The sequence below is a fragment of the Homarus americanus genome, unplaced genomic scaffold (assembly GCF_018991925.1).
Source record: "Homarus americanus isolate GMGI-L3 unplaced genomic scaffold, GMGI_Hamer_2.0 scaffold30450, whole genome shotgun sequence".
NCBI lineage: Eukaryota > Metazoa > Arthropoda > Malacostraca > Decapoda > Nephropidae > Homarus > Homarus americanus.
In genome coordinates this window covers 137,769-155,000 of record NW_024749195.1, presented here as the reverse complement: position 1 = coordinate 155,000, position 17,232 = coordinate 137,769, and the positions used below count along the sequence as shown (strand labels likewise).

Sequence of the window (17,232 nt, the reverse complement as noted above, 5' to 3'; positions counted from 1 at the left end):
CACACCCGCTATCACCCATCATCACACCCACTATCACCATCAACACACACCCCCTAACCTAACCATTGTGTCGTGTAGAATTAAACTATCAAGATTTTGCAGTTCGTTGTACTGTCTCGCTTCACTACTCTCTCGTTCGTCTCCCCGTGGCTGTGTGAGTGAGATGGTGAGTGTCTGTCTGTGTGTTGGTGAGTGTCTGTGTGTGTATGTGTGTGTGTTGGTGAGTGTCTGTCTGTGTGTTGGTGAGTGTCTGTGTGTGTGTGTGTGTGTGTATGTGTGTGTTGGTGAGTGTCTGTCTTGTGTGTTGGTGAGTGTCTGTGTGTGTGTGTGTATGTGTGTGTTGGTGAGTGTCTGTCTGTGTGTTGGTGAGTGTCTGTGTGTGTGTGTGTGTGTTGGTGAGTGTCTGTCTGTGTGTATGTGTGTTGGGCAGGAGAGTGTCTTGTGTGTGTGTGTGTGTGTGTGTGTGTGTGTGTGGTGTGCTGTGTGTGTGTGTGTGTGTAATATATAATAATTAACGGTTTATTGAGAGCTTGGCAGCCAGAAGGCTGAAAATATACAGTTACATATTTGGGAATGGGTTAGAATTACAAATAATATACAAGTGACAAAATAAGACATATAATAACTTAGATAGGATCAGCTCAAACTAGTTCATTTCAACATAGTGACAGTGTAGGAGCAGTGTTTACTGGGGTAATACACTGATTTATTACATGTTATTGATAATTTTTACAATGGATTGGACTGGGCTGTTGTTCTTATAGCGATCAGTTCGGCACGTGTTGTGTGTGTGTGTGTCTGTCTGTCTGTGTGTGTGTGTGTGTGTGTGTGTGTGTGTGTGTGTGTGTGTTACGCTTCTCCACCACTTAAGAAATTTACAACCATTGAAATATCACAGGAAACAACAACAACAACAACAACAACAGCTACAACCAACAACAACAACAGCTACAACCAACAACAACCAGGTCTCTTTACAACCCGTCCGTAATTCTTGCTGTTGAGTCTCCCACAGCCTCAATGGGTTTAATGCCACCTAAAATGTCAAGTCACTTATATACAAAATGTAATGTGGCTTTTTTTTGTAATTTTCATAATCTAAATATATATATAAGAGAAAGCTATTTGGTTTGGGGTTAGGTTGGGTTTGGTTACGTGTATTTGTGGTAATAGTTTAGCTTGCATATACACCTCGACCAACCCAACTAACCACCAACAAACAAACAACCAAACCAACCAACCAAAACCAACCAACCAAACCAACCACCAACCAAAACCAACCAAACCAACCAAAAACCAACCAACCAAACCAACCACCAACCAAAAACCAACCAACCAACCAAACCAACCACCATTCCTCTACCTCCACGACCCCCATAGAGAGAGACCCTGGACATCAAAAGGGGGCGCTGGGGAGGGGGGGCTGGGGAGGTGGAACCTGGATTTACCTGGAAAAAATTAATAATAATCCTGGTATATTTATTTTTATTTTTATTATTTATTTGTTTGATTTAATTCATTTTATTTATTTGTTTTATTTTTTCTGTTGATTTATTTTATTTACTTTATTTATTTTTTTCGACTGGATAGACTAATTGAAGATGACGTTACAATTTGAGGGTGGATGTTTAATTATCTTGGTGTGTGTGTGTGTGTGTGTGTGTGTGTGTGTGTGTGTGTGTGTGTGTGTGTGTGTTTTCCATAAACTCTCTCTCTCTCTCTCTCTCTCTCTCTCTCTCTCTCTCTCTCTCTCTCTCTCTCTCTCTCTCTCTCTCTCTCTCTCTCTTCTCTCTCTCTTTTCTCTCTCTCTCTCCTCCTTAATGAGGGTTGGGCAGGAGGCTGAAGTGGAATGGGGGAGGGGTGTGCATACAAGGGTGGTAGAGGCAGTCAAGGAGTTAGCAGGGCCAGTCAAGTGATGCACATATATACATACACACACACACATACATACACACACACACACACAGAATCGATCTAGGCTACGCATCTGTGGACATGTCATTTATTTTCCACGTTTCCGCAAGTTAAATTAGGACATGTGTAAAGGTGAAACGAATCAGTAATATTAATGCTATATACGGTACAGTTTATCCATAATACGGTACACTATCCGTAATACGGTACAGTTTATTCATAATACGGTACACTATCCATAAAACGGTACACTATCCATAATACGGTACAATTTATCCATAATACGGTACAATTTATCTATATAGGTACAATTTATCTATAATGCGGTACAGTTTATCCATAATGCGGTACAGTTTATCCATAATGCGGTACAGTTTAACCATAATGCGGTACAGTTTATCCATAATGCGGTACAGTTTATCCATAATGCGGTACAGTTTATCCATAATGCGGTACAGTTTATCCATAATACGGTATAATTTATCCATATTACGGTACACTATCCATAATACGGTACAATTTATCCATGAACAAACTCTCGTATTTTTTGTTTAATTTACCTTGATTTTCGTATCAATTTCCCTCCTCCTAAGTCCTCTCTGGTGTGTGTGTGTGTGTGTGTGTGTGTGTGTGTGTGTGTGTGTGTGTGTGTGTGTGTGTGACAGGATCCACCCTAGCTGCTCGAGCCATCTTTATCTTTAGCTGGAGATGGCTACACACTTGAGCCATTGTCTGAGATGGAACTTATGACTGACTGGTGTATGTGTTTGTATGACTGTGTATGACTGTATGTGTGTTTGTATGACTGTATGTGTGTTTGTATGACTGTGTGTATGACTGTATGTGTGTTTGTATGACTGTGTGTATGACTGTATGTGTGTTTGTTTGACTGTGTGTATGACTGTATGTGTGTTTGTATGACTGTCTGTGTGTATGACTGTATGTGTGTTTGTATGACTGTGTATGTGTGTGTGTATATGACTGTCTCTGTATTTAGTATGTTTGTATGACTGCATTTGTGTATGAATGAAAGCATACATACGCCTATACATATTTTAACCTAACCTAACCTAACCTAACCTAACCTAAAGAGTATTTGTATGTATGTATAGTCTAGTATAGTATGTATTTAAATTAATGCATACATGTATAGCCTAATTAACTGGCACATGTATACACAAATAATACAAGGAGCTGTGTTGGTTAGTTTCCAGTGGTGCCGCAGCTGTGACTGTTGCAACGGTCTTGTCTACAGCTGCAGTGCCCGGGAGGGTACAGCTGTCACTCATTACTGCAGTGGCTCCCTAACAGCATCAGTGTTTGTTTGTTTGTTTGTTCGTTTGTTCTCTCCGTCAAGTAACCTTCCTCAAGTTATCTACCCTCAAGTAACCTACCCTCAAGTTACCTACCCTCATGTTACCAACCCTCAAGTAACCTACCCTCAAGTAACCTACCCTCATGTTACCAACCTCAAGTAACCTACCCTCATGTTACAACCCTCAAGTAACTCCCTCATGTTACCAACCCTCAAGTAACCTACCCTCATGTTACCAACCCTCAGTAACCTACCCTCATGTTACCTACCCTCAAGCAACCTACCCGCAAGTTATTCGAGGTTGTGTGTTCGTTATTGAGGTTTTATGTGTTCGTTATTCTGGCCTCTTGTGTTGATGACCCCCTTGATGCAGTGAGGCAACGGTTGGGGCCTCAGAGAAGACTAAAGTTCGTTAATTCCTCCTCTCCTCCCCCTTCCCCCTCCACCTCCCCCCCCACACAGATAATGGGACCTACAGACTGGGTATTATTTTTGCTCTATTTTCCTGATGCAAGATGTGTAATTCCTGTCTCTGCTTTTTGGGGACTGTTGCATATTGCACGTATGCACACACACACACACACACACACACACACATATATATATATAAACACGCGCGTGCAACAGAATCATCTGCAATATGTCATTTATTTTCGAGATGAGATTTCTAATGTAAGATGAGTTCTTTGTTCATCATTGTGTATTGTCCATTGTTCTTTCACACACACACACACACACACACACACACACACACACACACACACACACACACACCCACACACACACACACACACACACACACACACACACACAGAGCTGACTTTAATCATCAATTTTCCTGCAACAAGATGTGGCCATTGTCTTTTCCTCTGTTCTAGTAAAAAAAAAATGAATCTTATTTTATAAACTCAAGAGACCTCAAGCTGCAAGAATTGTGTTGTGTTTACGTGTTGTGTTTACGTGTTGTGTTTACGTGTAGGTTTAACGTGTTGTGTTTACTTGAGTCATGTTTATATCCGTGTTGGCAAGTAAGAGTGTTTGGTAATGTTGTTGTTGTTGAGTTTAATGACTATTGGGTCGCTTCCTTCTGCTTCACCCCGTCAAGTCAGAGGCATTAAATCACACAGAAGGCAATTGCCATAAGATACTGTTCTGTAATCACCATCACACATCATTAGATATCACTACGCATCATTAGACAACACTAGACATCATTAGACATCTACTAGACATCATTAGACATCACTAGACATCATTAGAGTTTTCATTGTGTTATTTAAGGTAACTGTAATCACCGGTAGTTGGTTATTGTGGTAGTTTATGGGTAATCGTGGGGTCTTGATGCCAGCTCATGGGTAATCGTGGGCTCTTGGTGACAGCCCATGGGCAATTATGGGCTGCGGGTGTCAAAATATAGTATTTCAGCACTGGACCTCTTCCCTCAAGGACGTTATATTACCTAACCAAACCTAACATAACCTGGTGGGGGAGGGAGGAGGGGGGGTTGATACTCCCATCCACAGTGACGGTGAAGGAGGAGGAGGAGAAGGAGGCCACACATCCTGGTGGTGCAGGACGGGCGGAGGGTTTATCATCTTCACCAAGTGTGGCTAAAACGTGGCAGCCGCGTCAGGATAAAAGTAAAAGGCAAACTGCTGCTGCTGGTGGTGCTGCTGGTGGTCATGCCGTCCACTGATGCAGCACTCGATCCTACCAACCGAGTTCCCATGTTTGTTTTGCTACACAGAAGACCCTCCTCCTCCTCCTCCTCCGCCAGTCAGTCTTAGAGAATTCGACGACTGATTCCTGAGGTAGATAAAATCCCTTCGTGTAGTTAAGTAGTTGGTGGGGCACGGGAGCCAAGAATCGGTCGGTGGGTCGGGGTTAAGGTGGGTTGGAGGAGGGGACACACTACTCACTGACCAATGGGAATTAGTTTTTATCATCACCTGACGCCGTATTGGTCAAGTACCTGACGAGGAGCGCCAACCCGTTCTCCATTATTTACTCCAGTTCAAAATTTCTCGTCTAGAAAGTTTTTGAAATTATTATTATCATGACATAAACACCTCTTATTAAAATTATATTACCTTATTAAATTTGCATATGTCAATGAGGGTAATTAACATTGAGTATGATATGTTGATATTTGTGTTGAAATTAATGTTATAGGTAATTATCATACCTGTAACCCGCCTCTTTAATGATGGTAATAATGTGGATAAATGGTGATAATGTGGATATTTTTTGGGTTGGGTTTGATTGGTGTTGGGTTGCCTATGGCGGTTCAGACTGGGGATAGTGTAGTGAATGTGGTGGTGATGCGGTTGGAATGCTGCACCGACCACCAATCCACCACCACCTACCACCACCACCACCACCAACCACCATCACTGCTCCCAAAACGACACCCCCACACACACACACACGATACTGCACTCATTAGTTATGGTAATTAGTACAGCAAGCAATTAGATGAAGTTTGTTGATTAAGGAAAATTAGAGGAATATAAAGGATTATTATTATACGTTCCAGCTTGTAAACTCTCTCTCTCTCTCTCTCTCTCTCTCTCTCTCTCTCTCTCTCTCTCTCAGCTAGACCTACTTCCCCAGTTATTTATGTCAGGTAGAGAGAGAGAGAAAAAAAATACACACCTAAAATTAAACTCAAGACACTGCCAGATCTTATATCGTAAAGTGGAAAGACAAATTAGACGCGAGTTCAACTTTTGGTGGTGCTCCGTTGGCCGCCCGCCTGCCTGCCTTGTTGTTGTTGATGGTGATGTAACCGACCTTCCAGCAGTGGGGCAACCATCTCCTGACGCAGGGCTAATGTTTGGGTGGAAGGTGGAAAGGGTAGGGGAGGGGAAAGGGAGAGGCTTATTAAACAACTTACCTCTAGGTCTTCTCCTTAGTGGTGAAAGGGCGGGAGGGGTGGGGGGTATTACTGCTAGGGTGGTGGTGTGTGAAAGGATACAGTGTTTATTCTATGACAAGCCAGTTACATCATCCAAGCTTATACTGTTTTATCTTGTGAGCTGATACCCCCACACCTCCCTCTTATTTCCTTCCCTCTCTTTCTCCTCCTCTCTTCCCCTCCTTCCCTTTCTCACCTCTCCTTTCTCTTGCTTTCTTCGTGAGGATCATTGTTGATAATTTCTCTTCCGTTCTTCACTGGCAACGCTGTAATTCCTTATTTAGTGGTCGAGATCGTTGTGTGTGTGTGTGTGTGTGTGTGTGTGTGTGTGTAAGGGTATGAATGAGGTAGGTTTTGGTGTGGTGTGAGGGCGGACTGGTCACGCCTAGCCAAGTATTAATCCCTCAACAGTCAGTGGTCAGTCAGCTGGGTAATATAGCTGAGCATGTGGCTATGTTTGGCGGAAACTGGGGTTGGTTGTCTGGTGGGCGGGTGGGGCCTTCTGGCTTGCCCTTGAATCACTCCTACTCTTATCTTACCAGCTGATTCCTGTTTCTGTGCGGATTTCAACAATTATCTGCTTTCAGTTGATTTAATACATTTCGAAATATAGATTCAGTGATGACTTGGGGTATTTATTTAAGCCTTTCTCTCAAACTCGACACCAATGTAAAAAAAAACTGTGCTGGTGTTGAACAGATTCAGCCCAACTGTTTACATTTCTCTTAGCGTTCATAAATAAATAAATAAATAAATAATTCTGAGTACGTTTCATTTAAGGTTTGTCAGGAGTTATCAGTGTAAGGTCATATTATTTTACGAAAGGCAACAGAGAGATATTATCCACGCTTGGCTGAGTCTAGGAGAGTGTTTGTGTGTGTGTGTGTGGATGAAGAGTTTGGTTAGGTTAGGATACTGCAACCCGTATCTAATGTAGGAGATAAGTCAGTGTCAGGATTTCAACAAAGATACGGTGTTGGTTTGGTTTTTCCCTCGATGAAATTTAATTGTAGTTTTTACGTTAATTTTTGTGTTCGTTTACGGTATTGTTGTCTTAGCTTCTGTTATATTATCTTGCGGTATTTTACGTGTTAGCTTACGGTATCGTTGTCTTAGCTTGCGTTAGGTTATCTTAGCTTACGATAGAGTTGTCTTGGCTTGAACTAGACATTTAGATAAGAACTTTCTCCATTTATGAGGAGACTTGAACAAGGTATTAACATTTGATAATAATATAGGTCTTGTGTGTCATGTACGCCATAACCCTGACACACACACACACACACACACACACACACACACACACACACACACACACACACACACACACACACACACACACACACACACACACGCACACACACACCAATAGAATACTACCAACGTGTCTCAGAACTGATGCAAGAGAAGTGATGAAAAAGCGACTCCTGTCAAGTCACTTCAGAAGACCCTCATGTAAAGGCGAACGCGACAGAGCATACATGTCCGGCGGAAGTGACACCATCTCCTACCACCATCACCACCACGAAGGCCAGCCGCCATTAACCTTATCGATACAGTAAACTCGGGAGACATTTAAAACTGTGGTGGTAGATGATGGTGGTAGGAGGATGTTGGTAGTAGTGGTAGGTGGGTGGTGGTGGTGGCGGCTGGGGTCTAGATATTTGCCCTCCCGCCCACACCATCCCAGCCAACCAACCAACCATCCATCCACCCACCCACCCACCCAGTCATCCAGACCAGCCAGTCACCAGACCAGTCAGTCAGCCAGCCAGCCAGACCAGCCAACCGTTATTCACTCAAATATATTCTGGACACTGGCTTGGCTTTGTGGGTCGGCTTCATCCGTGTGTGTGTGTGTGGAGCTGCCCTACTGACCTGCACTTTAGCTCTTAAGATCTGCTGTTGTCACCCCCTCTTCTCTTATTACACCACCACCACCTGCTGATGATCTCACACACACACACACACACACACTCACACTCACACACACACCTCTTGAATTACGCTTTGTTTTCCTCTCATCACGCTTGTCCTCTCGATAAAAAAGATTTGCCCGTTACGCTTTAAAAAAAATCGAATTATTTATGATATTTTTTTTATTATTAATTAATCTTTTTGTATTTTGTGGAGGTGACATGATACTTACCTGTGCCGTCATTAATTACCTGTTGTTACCTGTTTACCTGTACCGTTACTCGTTACCTGTTTACCTGAACCGTTACTCGTTACCTGTTGTCATCTGTTTACCTGTGCTGTCACTCATCTGTTGTCACCTGTTTACCTGTACCGTTACTCATTACCTGTTGACCTGTACTGTTACTCATTACCTGTTATCACCTGTTGGGTTACGGAGAGCAATAGAAGCATAGTGCCTTGTGTAATCTCATTTCCATACACTCTTGATTTTATTCATGATTTGTTTTACTGCTGTGGTGACTAAGAATAGGGAAGATATCACCTGAAGATTAACCACCCTAGCGTTACCTGGAGGTGGTTAGGTTAGGTGATCCCAGGTAAGTATGCATTTTGGTAGAAGTGGAGTGATTAGGTACTCTCCTCATACTCACTCCCACTCTCTCTCCTCACCACCCTCTCTTCCTCACTCACCTCTCTCACCACCCTCCATGACCCTCCCCCACCCCCACGATCTTTTCCTCTCCCCATCCCTCCATGTGTGGTCAGGGTGAACGTGGGAGGGGGAAGAAAGAATGGAAGGAAGAATGATTATGTGTGAATGTCTGTCTGCTTGGCTCTACACCCCGACCTTCACCACCCATTCACAAGACCGTGTTACCTGGAGGTTAATCAGCTGACCTGTTCTGGGCAGGTGGGGAGGGGGTTGGGGGTTGGTATGGGGAGTGGGAGGGGAGGAGGTGGGTGCGTGGGGGTAGGTGGGAGGTCACTACCTGGTCTCCCTCATTCATAAATTGTTAGTACCTGGAAGTGATACCTGTGGTAATATTGGAGGGGGGTGTCTAGTACCGAGGTGAACGTGAATTATACTTTGAACCTCCTAGTAGCTACCTGGAGTTTTACCTGTGAATTATACCTGGAGTTTTACCTGTACATAATGAGAGAACTCCCTAGTACCTGGATGTATCTAGAATACCGGGTCCCTCCCTAGTTCCTGGAGTTTGCCTTACCGAAAACATCCTAGTATCTGAGCTTACATGTCTAGAACCCCCCCTAGTACCTGGATTTTTACTGTGACTCAAACTGGGAGACCTATAGCCTCTCATCATCCCAAATAGACAGATGTTTAGTTGCTACAGGTGAATGTGAAGGAGTCTCTAGTGGTGATGGTGTCTGCTGTAGGAGGGGGAGGAGGAAGGGGAAGGAGGAGATGAAGGAAGAGAAGGACAGGAAGGAATGGTAAGGAGAAGAAGAGGAAGGAGGAGATGGAGGAAGGAGGAAAAGGCTCGCTTTGTGGTGTCTCTGGCTATGTGTGTGTGGGTGTTGATGAAGTGTTAAAGTTGAAAGTTGAGTTAGGTTTGTAAGGATGGAAAGACACACACACACCCACACCACTACCCCCACCACCCACACCACCCACAACCCAGATAAACACTCTCATTTTCCGGCTATTGTGGGGGAAAATTGATGCAGTGGGCGGTGTTTGCATGACTGACATCTGGCGGGACTCCTTTCTCTTATATTTTCTATTGATGTATGTGTGATTATGTGGAGGGGGGTAGGGAGGAGGTGGGTGGTGTGGTGAGGGTGGGTGGGGGTGGAGGGAGAGGGAGGTGGTGTTGCCCTGCATATGATTGTTGCATTACGAGCTGAAGGGGAAAGTCCTCCATCCCCCCTCCTCTCCTTCCTCTGTACTTTTCCATTCATCTATCTATCTCCATCCCTGGCTGGTTTAGCTTTCCAACACGCAGCTATTAAACTCTCAACACGGGGGAAAGTTAGTGCAGTATAGCCGTTTAGTTCCCAGCAAAGGGGCGAGATGCTTGGTGAGTTTGTCGGCCACTGGAGAGGAAACTTGTCGTCTTTTAACCCCGCGAGTCCTGGAGGGTTAAAACATTGATCTCAGAGGGTTAAAACATGTATCAATGGGTTAAAACATCTATATCACAGGGTTAAACCAGCTTCAAGTGGTTAAATTGTCCTCAAAGGGTTAAACATCCTCCTCAATGTAACTAGGCATTTTCACTCACAGAGATTCAGTCAACAAGGAGGAAATCTGTGGGCGGGGTGGCGGGCGGGCGGGGTGGGGTAGGACATGTTTGAAGATTTCCGTGGGCGTGGCCATGAGTAATACTGTGTGGGTGGGGTATAGGTCATGGATGGGTGTGTGGGTGGGGTGTGTGGGTGTGTGTGCCCAGAGAGAGAGAGACAGACACACCCGTATAACCTACCTGCCTGGGGGAGGGAGGGAGGGGTGTTTACCTGTCCATTAGGGTACAAAACAACCCCCAGGTGCTTTGCTTCGTACCTGGCTTAATCTTACCTGTGGCTGTGGGGGTGTTGCTGTGCTGTTCCCTGACGTGTTCTTCTGCTGTTCTACTGTTATTTCTGTTTTGCTTTTGTTGCTTGACTTGTTCTTCTGCTGTTCTACTGTTATTTCTGTTCTGCTTTTGTTGCTTGACTTGTTTTTTTGCTGTTGTTTTAATGTTATTTCTGTTCTGCTTCTGTTCCCTGACTTGTTCTTCTGCTGTTCTACTGTTATTTCTGTTCTGCTGACCCTGATGACTTTGTGTTGCTGTGCTGTAAGCTTGTGGTCCCGTTGTTGAGGCGTTGTTCGACTTTTTCCTGTTGTGCTGTTATACTGTTCTCTGTTGCTGTGTTCATGTTCTTAATAGGGTTATGCTGTGGTGGTGCTGTTTCATTGTGACCTGTTATGCTGTTATACTGTTTTATACTGTTGTGGTAGCAGCTGTTGGTAGTGGTGATGGTGGAGGTGGTGGTGATGGTGGTGGTGGTGATGGTGATGGTGATGATAGAGGAGGTGGTCGTGGTGGTCGTGGTGGTGATGGTGGGACGAATTGCAACATGGTGATTGACCTTATTTCCTTTTCTTATTTTATGCTTTGGTGAGGGTGGAGAGGTCAGGTGTAATATAGGTCAGTGTGTTGGGGGGTAGAGGGGATGGCTGGTGGAGGAGAGAAGGGGGGTGTGTTGGAGGAAAGAAATGGGAGAGAGAGAGAGAGAGAGAGAGGGGAGAGAGATTGTTGGTGGGAGAAGTGAAGGTGACGGACCACTAAATTAGGGGGGTAGGGGTGCCAGGCCCAATTTTGGCACTATGCATAGGTGACTCCTCCCCCTCCCCCTCCCCCTCCCTCCTCCTCCCTCCCTCCTCCCTCCCTCCATTCATACCCCTGCCTGCTCTTCCCCTCACCATGCGTCCTCGAGCCAAAACAGTTGCCTTGCCTTATACGGAGTGAACGTCTCCCCACCCTCCCTCCCCTCACCCCTCCTCCCTCACCCCTCCCTCCCCCCTGACACCTGCTGTTGTCTCTGCCCGCGCCCCACCACGTGCTGCCTCTCACACGTCTTAACTTTGGGACTGTCCATTGCTACACGCGGTCCTTGTGTGTGTGTGTGTGTGTGTGTGTGTGTGTGTGTGTGTGTGTGTGTGTGTGTGTGTGTGTGTGTGTCTCGTCACACACACACACACATTACCATATTAGGCATGAACGCGTGTAGTACAGTAAGGGTGAATGAGTAGTGACGTTCAGTGAGTCGGAAGGTTGAACACACACACACACACAGGTAGATACGCTAAAATAATGATGAATTAGCAACAGGTGGAGGTGGAAAGCTTGTTTGAACTGTAGAACGCCCCCTCTCCTCCCCCTCCCCCTCCTCTCCCCCTGTCGCTCCCTCCCTCCCTTCTTTCCCTCCTTCCCCCTCCTCCTCCCTTCCTCATTTTCTACCCCTTCCCCAAATCCATTATATTATTTCCAGTGAGAATTTGAGGATGAGGAAGACAGGTAGATAATGAGGAAGACAGGTAGATAATGTTGGGTTGGATTAGGTTAGTTTGTTAGGATTAGTTAGGTTAGGGTTAAGATTAGGTTAGGTTAAGTTAGGATTAAGGTTGGTCAGGTTAGGGTACTGTAGGTTAGGTAAGGTAATCTTGGGTAAATCGTCTCTAATACAACTATCTTCTACCTGTGTGATGTCTTAAACAACTACACACACACACACACACACACACACACACACACACACACACACACACACACACACACACACACAGAGAGGTATAGGGTATATGGTGTTCGTATGTCTGGTCGAGGGGCGTAGGGTTAGTTAGGTTTACTGTGTGTGTACAAGGAAGTGTTTCTCACCCTCGCCCTCACCCCTCACCCCTCACCCTCCCTCACCCCTCTCTCCCTCCTCCCTAGTAGTGGCGCTGGTAGAGATAGTGGTGGTGGTGGTGTCCTTGCTCCTTCCCTGCACTTGCGCCACTACCCCTACCACCACTACCCCTCACCTACCACCACTACCCCTCACTTACCCACTATACTAGCCTACCACCACTCCACCACCACCCACCACTACCCCTACCACCCCACCACGCCCACCACCACTATCCTGTCCACCCACCCTCCCGCCCACTCCACTTCATTCACTCACTTTGCTTAAATTTCTTCCTACTTGGTACCACGTGTTGATGGTGGCTTTGTTTTCTCTCTCTCTCTCCATTGTTGTTTACCTTGGCGTTATTTACTATCACTAGAATACATTGTTTACATTCATTCATTCATTCATTGTACGTCTTAGATCTCCCCCCTCTGTGGTGTTTACCTTAATGACGTCATGGGTGTATCTACCTGTGTTGTCCGTGTCTCCTCCTCCTCCTCCTCCTCCTCCCTAGCTGCTCTCCTCCTCCTCCTCCTCCTAGCCGTCTTCCTCCTCCTCCTCCTCCAGCCGTCTTCCTCCAGCGTCTTCTCCTCCTCTCCTCCCAGGTCTTCCTCCTCCTCCTCCAGCGTCTTCCTCTCCTCTCCGGTCTTCCCTTCCTGCCTCCACTGCTATAAGTTTATCATCATCTTGAGAACGATCACTCAGAGAAGTGGTGTGTGTGTGTGTGTGTGTGTGTGTGTGTGTGTGTGTGTGTGTGTGTGTGTGTGTGTGTGTGTGTGTGTGTGTGTGTGTGTGTGTGTGTGTGTGTGTGTGTGAGTGTGTGGGTGAGTGGGTGGTGTTGTGTGTGTGTGTGTGTGTGTGTATGTATGTATGTATATGTATGTATGTATGTATGTATGTATGTATGTATGTGTGTTTTTGCTTGCTTAGACTAGAGGAGGAGAAGAGGTGTAGGTGGGTGGAGGGGGGAAAGTGACGAGGCTTTCTCCTTCAGGTAACTTCGTCAGGATTTGTCTAACTGGTTCTCTAGCTAGTGGAGGGGGAGGTTGTTAGACTGGTTAGGTTAGTTGGGGTACACAGGTCTAAATACCATCAGGGAGGAGGGGGGGTCGATTCTTTACTGGTCGTGTATATTGGTTTGGTCTCGAGGGAGGGGGGGAAATGTAGAAAGAATGTAGTTTTGACGGAGCAACTTACCCCCCACCCTCCTCCCTCTCTATAAACACCCCCTCCTCTCCTTCCCCTATCCTCCCTCCACGTTGCTTTACGTCATAGGGCTTACCAGGTGCTGCCTCTCGTTACCCTTTCTCTCTCTTGTTACGTCAGACTGCCATTGTCTCAGTCCTTCCTCCTCCCCCCCATCCCCCCCCTCTCTCCCATTCTATTTACCTAGCTATCATGGCCAGCTAGTGACATATGCCTTCAACCCCCTTCCCCCCACTGTTACTATACGTACAGGGTTAGTGTCTGAGGAGGGGGGTGATGGGGGAGAGGAAGGCAGGGGGCTCAGCCATATAGGTAGATGGTGGTGTTGGTGGCGACCTTCCTAGCACACACACACACACACACACACACACACACACACACACACACCACTCCTATATAAGCACCGGCTCTCGCTCTGACCTCATCAAGACTCTACCTGTCTATCGAGTACTGTACCTGTGTGTGAGAGAGAGAGAGAGAGAGAGAGAGAGAGAGAGAGAGAGGTTTTAACACATGAGTGGTAGGGAAAGGAGTTGACTTTATTGTTGTAGGGAGAGGAGGGGAGGAGGAGGGAGGAGACTGTGAGGGAGGGATCGACAGTTTATGTTAGAGAGGAAGGGAGTGCCAGAAGGGATGTTAGGTGTGTGTGTGTGTGTGTGTGTGTGTGTCTGTTGCTACGCCCACGACTGTTGCCTCGGCTTTAGTCTGCTGAAGGAGGGAGGTGTCCTGAGTGTTGGTGCTTCAGCGTTTATCTCCTCCCTCCTCCCTCCTCTCCCCCCTCCTCCCTCCTCCCTCCCCTCACTCCCTCTCTCTCCCTCCCTCCTCCGCCCAGGTCTTAAGAGGATTATTACAAGCCTGTGTATTTTTATCTCTGGGGATGGGCCTCGGGTGTATCCTACGCATCCTGAGGTTATCCTGTGTTTCCTGGAGTGTATGTATGGTCAGTATGCTCGCCTCACAATCTAGTGGGCTCAGGTTCGATCCCCGCGCAGAGTGAAACTATGGGAAAGTTTCTTTACGCCGTGTTCTGGGGTAATCGTTAGCCAGTGCAGTTGGCGAGTTGTCCGGTCTTCTCGGACTATTCCTTGACACTGGGTCATGCAGCTCGTTAACTGAGGGTGTGGTTGTTGTGTGGGCGACGGCTTCTACACCTTAAACAAATTCACGCCTAGGTGGTCCTTGGGCCGACCATTCTCGTTACATGAGGGGCGACCATTATTATATATGTGTGTGTCCGTCATTTACTTAAACCTCGTTCACCTCAGTAACTGTTAGGAGTGACCGAGGGAGAAAAACCAGCAACAGAGACCCGCGGCCAACACCGGGGGCAGATAATGCCACACGGTTATGAAGGAGGGGGGGGGGTCTGTCTTCATTGCTTCCTTTGTCTGTAACTTAAAGAAGATAACCTAACCTAACCTAACCTAACCTAACCTAACCTAATCCAGAGTATAATTGGTCTTAGTTCACCACCACCCATTAGGCGTAGAATTAGGAACTGTGGTTTGGCATAACAAGTGTGTGCGTGTGTGGTCGTGAGTTAAGGTAGTTTATGGTAATGTTAGATTGAGTTTAATTGATCGTAATTTAATGGGAGGGTAGGAATGTGTGTTGTTGATGACGTCAGAGCGCGGGAAAATATTTTTTGGGCGGGAAAAAAAAAACTATCACTTCCTTGAGAAATATATGGCGCGCACTCGCTCACCCGCCCACTCGCTCACCCGCCCACACTCACTAACGCGCGTGAGACGGTAGTAGTGGTGGGGAACAAGTAGAGACCATTAATAGTATGATAGCCATCCAATTATATACCCTTGGTAGTTATAGAGGCGTGGATAACTTCTCTCTCTCTCTCTCTCTCTCTCTCTCTCTTCTCTCCTTCCTGGTGGGTTACATAATAGCAGTCATCAGTGTCTGGTAGTAAAGCCCGAGGAAGATGAGGCAAGAATAATGTGTAGATAAGAGGGAGATATGTGTGTGTGTGTGTGTGTGTGTGTGTGGGTGTGGGGTGTGGTTAATGATGCTTCTGTGAGTAAAAATTAGGGTCATTTATGGGTTGTCTAATCTCCAAGGTCACACACACACACACACACACACACACACACACACACACACACACACACACACACACACACACACAGTGCTCCCCTAAAGGTCTAAACCATCGTTCTTCAATAATTACCATCCAAGAGGTGACAATTTATAATCCTGTTTAGACATCAACCCCCCTTCCCTCCCTCACTCCCCTTTCCCCACCCCTCCCTACCCCCCCCCCCCAAAAGGTTAAAACTATTACTGGAAGTATCTGAAAGGTCACCTCTATCTGTGTGTGTGTGTGTGTGTGTGTGTGTGTGTGTGTAAATGTCAAGTGTGGACTGCTGAGACGTATGAAGGTAAAGCTGTTACTGTGAAGGTAAGATTTGATGGCCAGTACAGGTAATGGACAGGTATTTTGGTGTTGTGAGGACAGGTGGGGGATTGATCTTGGTAATTAACGGGAGGACAGGTAAGGGAGGGGTGATGAACGGGAGGACAGGTAGAAGGGACCTGGTAATTAACGTGAGAGCAGGTAGAGAGAGAGAGAGAGAGAGAGAGAGAGAGAGAGAGAGAGGGAGAGAGAGAGAGAGAGAGGTTGTCTGTGTGTGTGGGTGGGAGGTGTGGGTCGCCTTGAGGTGCGGATGTTAAGGTGAGGAACCTGCCTCTCTCTCGCACCACAAAGGAACTTGTACAGGTCAGGCAGGACAGCAGGACTCAGGAGCCTGCTCATGTGACCCCTGAGGCGGCCACTTCACCCTCAGGTAGTCGTAGAGGTCAATCCCCGCCCTACACGACCACTAAAACCACCCACAACCTGCCCCACGACCACTAAAACGACCCACAACCTGCCCCACGACCACTAAAACGACCCACAACCTGTTCCACGACCACTAAAACTACCCACAACCTGCCCCACGACCACTAAAACGACCCACGACCACTAAAACGACCCACGACCTGCCCCACGACCACTAAAACGACCCACGACCTGCCCCACGACCACTAAAACGACCCACAACCACATAAGTGACACTAGTGTACATATCCCGCTGTCAAGGTGTGATATGACATATTTTGACGCCTGCTAACCTAACCTAACCTAACCTAACCTGACCTGACCTAACCTAACCTAACCTAAGGACGTGCTGTGTGGTTTACTGTGGGAGTATCGTGGTTTTATGCTCGAGGAGGTTAAGGAAAGGTGGTTGTGGGGTGAGGGGGTGTGGGGGTGGGGGTGAGGGGGTGTGGAGAGGTGTAGGGGGTTAAGTGACACCCACAGAGGCCTCAGGGCAGCTTCGTGACATGTTGGACCTCTTGTCTTCTCGTCGACCCAAAACACCCCCCCACCCCTGTCTTTCTCCCCACGCCATCCCTCTCTTCACCTCATCCCTCTCCCCATCCCTCTCTCCCAACTCTTGTTTACCTCGATACCTCGCCCCACTTCACCAGCCGTGTCACGCAGAGGTCTGACACGTGGGAGGAGGAGGAGAGGAACAGGAGGAGGAGAGGAAGAGGAGAGGAACAG

The 17,232-nt window shown here is 46.6% G+C and overlaps 1 protein-coding gene across 1 annotated transcript in view; it reads left to right on the top strand.

Moving 5' to 3' along the window:
• LOC121853300 overlaps positions 1 to 17,232 on the top strand; it is a 50,977-nt gene that overhangs the window by 693 nt on the left and 33,052 nt on the right. The window lies entirely within an intron of this gene.